The following is a 5,986-nucleotide window of genomic DNA, read 5'->3' on the forward strand; positions in this document are numbered from 1 at the left end:
TATGGAACAATAAATGTGGCTCCACTTGAATTTCCACATAATTATTATTTCAATTTGGTTTCTCCCAAATCAGTTCTATATATTATTGGGTTTTAAAAATTGAGCCGAAGCCCACAATAAATGTGGATTGATAAGCCCACCAACAATTTTTTTTTTTAAACTTTGAAATATTAATATAATGTATTTTAATAAATTAAATAACTAAATGAAGAAATGCAATATACATTTTAATTAATTCATATTTATTTTTAATAAATTTAATAACTAAATGAAGGAAACGTGAAAAAGAAACATATTTGTTGAGAAATAATGTAGAAAACATAAACTCATATTTATTGAGAAATAATGTAGAGAGCATGAATTTAATAGGGCAATTGATGCGATCGTTGAGAGCACTAAAAATATCATATTCCCTGTAAAATAGCGAAAAAGAAATAGTAAAGGGGAAGTAGGGTCGAATCATCAGGGACCAGATTATACGAATGCTTGTTTTTCGAAATCCTGGGCAGAATTGTGCCCAAGAAAACCTGCATTTCTGGAAAAAATAAAAAAAAATAGAATTTAAGAATTGATTTTGGAAGCGAAAATAAAATAAAAACAGAATTTAAAGTTTACTTAAATTATGATTACGAAAATAATAAAAATAATAAAGAGAGTTTTAAGAGAAAAGAAATTCTTATGGGAAAGTTCCAGCCTCCGGTTGTCTCATTCTGTCTCGGGCTCAATCCTTGGCTTTTGGATGATCCTTCTCGACTCAAGTAAGCCAGTTATAGTGGAAGAGGACGCCTACGATCACCAGCTCCAAAGATCAGACTTACGATTTTTAGGGAACCTTACTTTAGCCAGTAACCTATGCTAGATCAACGCTTCTCAATGGCGAATCCCACGCCATTTTGTCTCTTTGGCTTGCCAACCTCTGACGCAGTAAGTTAACGAACCGACTGTGTAATCCTTCCAAAACATACAAAGCGGCCGCCTTTGCATACGTTGAAAAGCTTACTTCTTAAGGGCCATGGACAGAAGCGTCAGCCCGTAGTGCAGAGAAACGATGAATACTTGGAGAGAAGGCTAAGTACGGATTCTAGGCCTCAAGAACCCTTTTTGGGGAATATTGACAACTTTCAGCTAGATAGGTTTTAGTGGCCCATGATAATGGTGGGAGAGTAAATAAAATTATGGAAAAAGAAATTTTATTGAAAGAAAAAAAATATGGAAAGAACAAAAGACTTTTGGGGGGAGAGTGTTTACAGAAAAGATGCACACCCAAATAGAGTCACTTCACCCCCTATTTATAGTGCTAGGAAGATAGTCTAATTTAACTTAAATTCTAAAAGATAAATACATTTAATTAAAGATAATTAAAGATAATTAAAATAAAATCCTAAAATTAAATAATCCTAATATTTATCTTAATATTAATTATCCTAATATAAATAAAATAAAATAAAATAGAGTCTTCCAAAATAAAATCTCTTCTATTTGCTTTTAAGTCCTTGTGCCTTCCATGTTCGCACTTTTGGCACCATATTTGTCCCACGTTGCATATTGGCCCATTTAATCTCCAAATATATGCTTTTTCCCTTGAATTTACTTTTCGCCTCCAATTTAGTCCCTAAAAGATAAAAAGACATAAATAGCTCAAATTAGTAGGCTCAAGCTCAAAATAAACACATGATTTATATATAAAAACACGTCATTTTAGATTATTATAAAATTCCCCCTACTTAGCCCATGCTTGCCCTCAAGTATGGTTCCTATCGACTGTGAAAGCTAGATTCTGCCATAAAAGAAATACCACTCCAAAGTTTCATAAAAATTAGTTAAAAATGCATATGAAAAATAAAGAGATCTCTAAGCTTGCTTTAAGTAAAACAGAAAAAGTATTCCAATTAATTCACACAAAAATTAAGATCGACTTGAGTTCTGCTATTTAGGTAAATTGCCAAACCTACTAAGACACCTTAATTATTTCCTCATTTAGTCCCCGAAGTGCAACTTTATTAGCACTTATTTTTCTTCTTTCTTTTTTGATTTTTTCTTTTTTCTTTTTAAATTTTATTATTATTTATTTACTTAGGAATATATTAAACCTTTTGACGCGAAGAGAGATGACAACCCAAGCACCCCACCCCGGTTACTCAGCCCAACATACTCCTAAAATTATTTATTTCCGGTTAGCGGAGTTTTACCCAACACGTCACACAACCTTTTGACGCGAAGTAGAATGACAACCCAAGCACCCTACCCCGATTACTCAGTCAGTCACGATTTGAGCCATACCCATAACCTCGGCTAGCGGAGTTTTACTTGTCACGCCACACAACCTTTTGACGCGAAGTAGAATGACAACCCAAGCACCCTACCCCGATTACTCAGTCAGTCACGATTTGAGCCATACCCATAACCTCGGCTAGCGGAGTTTTACTTGTCACGCCACACAACCTTTTGACGCGAAGTAGAATGACAACCCAAGCACCCTACCCCGGTTACTCAGTCAGTCACGATCTAAGCTGTACTCATAACCATGGAAAACATTTGTTAAAAATTAAACAATATTTAAAATTCTTGAGAACTCAGGAAAGAAAAATTTAAGTGTCAAGAACAAGTTTCAATAATCACCTAATAGCCATGAACATTAATTAAGCATGCAATCATTTTAAGTGTTCACTTTAGATTAAACTTGATCAATTTTACAAAAAGTAAGATAGAGTTAACTCCATTAATCACAATTATTTTTAGCCTAATAAAAATAAAACAGTGGAGATGGCATCAATTATAGGAAAAATCATAACTTCCTTAGAAGGTAAGAATCATGCTTGTAGGTCAAACAGTAGGCAATTCTTGGTAAAATCTTGGGCATGAAAAGCAGCAAGATATTCTTAAAATAAATGGGCAGAAACGAGCATAAAACAGCAGCAACAACAATATGACAGCAAAAATAGCAGATAATAACAGTAACAACGAAGAATGCCTCCCCCCACTTAAAACACATAGTCCTCGATGTGAAAGTAAAAGGAAAACAAATAGGTGGAGAAAAAAAGTTTAGAAAAACTCCTCATGTAGTTACCGTCGGTTGGCGTACACAGTGGAGAAGAAAATAGCGAAGCGGCAAGAGGTGGAGACGGGGTGGGTGACGTGTGCAACGAAAGTTCGGCTTCGGGTTCTTACCATGGTGACTGATAAATCGAGGTGGGTGGTGGAGAAGAAAGGAGTCGGTGGTTATGGAGAAATTTGGGGAAAAAATGTAAGGTTTGGGGGTTTTATTTGCTGAAAAGAGATGTTTGGCTGCAGGTTCTGGGGATTCTAGAGCTAGAATAGGACTGTTTGGCTGCAGAGATATGGCATTCTGGGCTGGAATAGAACTGTTTGGTACCATGGATAGGGTTGTTTTGGTGCACACTTTCTGTCTTTTTTTTTTCTTCGTATTTTTGCTCCATTTCACCTAGATGGAAGAAGAGAAATTTATTAATATTTAACTAAAATAAAATAAAATAATAAATAATAAAAGAAAATAAAGGAAAATAATAAATAAAAATAAAAAATAAAAAGAAAAATAAAAAGAAAGATTGGGTTGCCTCCCAATAAGCGCTTGTTTAACGTCGTTAGCTCAACGCCTTGAACGGTTTTATGGTGGTTCTAACTGAATTTTCTCGACCGTGTGGGCCTGGAAATTCTTGTAAAATGGCTTCAGCCGTTGACCATTGACTGTGAACCGCTTTCCTGATTCTTCACTTTCTATTTCAACTGCGCCATGCGTAAATACTTCAGTCACAATAAAAAGTCATTGCCACCGAGATTGAAGCTTACCTGGGAATAGCTTTAATACAGAGTTATAAAGCAAAACTCTTTGTCCTACTGAGAAATGCTTCTGAACTATATTTTTGTCATGAAACAGCTTTGTTTTGTCTTTATAAATTCGAGCATTCTCGTAGGCATCATTGCGAATTTCCTCTAATTCTTAAATGTCCAATTTCCTTGCCTTCCCTGCGGGCTCTAACTCCATGTTACATTGTCGAATAGCCCAATAAGCTTTATACTCCAACTCTACTGGTAGATGACATGCTTTGCCAGAAACAAGTCGATACGGGGTCATGCCAATTGGTCCCTTATACGCCGTCCGATAGGCCCAAAGCGCGTCATTGAGCCGAAGACTCCAATCTTTACGGTTGGGTCGAACCGTTTTTTCCAAAATTGACTTGATCTCCCTGTTTGAAACCTCTGCTAAGCTGTTCATTTGGGGATTGTAGGCTGTTTCTATACGATGATGAACTCCATATTTTGATAATAGTGCCTCCATGACTTTGTTGCAAAAGTGGGTACCACGATCATTGATCAAAGCTCGAGATGTTCCAAACCTAGGAAAAATAATTCGTTTTAGAAACTCCACAACAGTTTTAGCATTATCATTACGAGTAGGCTTTGCTTCTATCCACTTAGAAACATAGTCTACTGCAAGAAATATACATACGTTTCCAAACGAAGAAATAAAGGGGCCCATGAAATCAATGCCCCATACATAAAAAATCTCACATACATGAATCGAGGATAGGGGCATTTGATTTCGTATAGTGATATTACCTATATGCTGGCATTTATCGTAAGACTTACAAAAGTTAAACGCGTCGCGAAATATTGTAGGCCAATATAGCCTACACTCCAATACCTTGTGAGCTGTCCGCTTAGGGCCAAAGTGACCTCCACAAGCTTCTGTGTGACAAAAAGTAAGGATAGAGGTTACCTCGGTTTCTGGAACACATCATCGTATTATCTGATCTGAGCAATGTTCCCACAAGTATGGATTGTCTCATATGTAATTCCGAGCTTCGCGTCTAAGCTTATTTTTTACGGATCGAGCTAACTCGGTGGGCAACGATCCCATGGTTAAGAGATTAACTATGTCTGCATACCACGGATAGTAAGCCTCGGTTGAGAATAAACTTTCGTCAGGCAACTCATCCTTTATGGGATCATCATCAAACGGAGTTTTTATCTTACTCAAGTAGTCGGCCACCAGGTTTTCACACCCCTTTTTGTCACGATTCTCGATGTTAAATTCTTGGAGCAGTAAAATCCACCTAATGAGCCTTGGCTTTGTTTTTTCCTTTGCGATCAAGTACCTAAAAGCTACATGGTCAGAAAAAATAATCACCTTAGATCCCAGTAAATATGATCAAAATTTATCTAAAGCAAACACAATAGCTAAAAGTTCTTTTTCTGTGGTTGTATAGTTGCTTTGTGCAGCATCTAGGGTCTTTGAGGCATAACAGATAACATGAGGCTCCTTGGCTATCTTTTGTCCCAATACGGCTCCCACGTTGCGTTCGCTTGCATCGCACATAATTTCAAAGGGATAGTTTCAGTCTGGTGCTTGTACTATAGGGGCGGTTACCAACTTTTGCTTAAGTGTATCAAAAGCCTCCTTGCATTTTGGGTTAAACTCAAATTTCTTGTCTTTCTGCAATAGCTCGCACAATGGTTTAGTTATTTTTGAGAAGTTTTTTATAAAACGCCTGTAAAATCCTGCATGGCCAAGAAAAGAACGTATCTCTCTAACAGTAGAGGGATATGGCAGAGAACTTATAATGTCAATTTTGGCCTTATCAACCTCAATTCCCTTAGATGAGACTATATGACCTAGAATCAAACCTTTGTCTACCATAAAATGACACTTTTCATAGTTCAAGACAAGATTAAATTTTATGCACCTTTCAAAATTATCGTAAGGTTTTCAAGGCATTCAGTAAAACAGTTTCCATACACGGTAAAATTATCCATAAAAACTTCAATAATTTTTTCTACATATTCGGAAAATATACTCATCATGCATCTCTGGAAGGCAGCTGGTGCATTGCAAAGTCCAAATGGCATCCTCCTATACGCAAATGTGCCGAACTGGCATGTAAAAGTGGTCTTCTCCTGGTCCTCTAGCGCAACAAGGATTTGGAAAAAACCTGAATATCCATCAAGACAACAAAAATGAGTTTTA

This window comes from Gossypium arboreum, chromosome 3 (genome assembly GCF_025698485.1).
Source record: "Gossypium arboreum isolate Shixiya-1 chromosome 3, ASM2569848v2, whole genome shotgun sequence".
NCBI classification, from domain to species: domain Eukaryota; kingdom Viridiplantae; phylum Streptophyta; class Magnoliopsida; order Malvales; family Malvaceae; genus Gossypium; species Gossypium arboreum.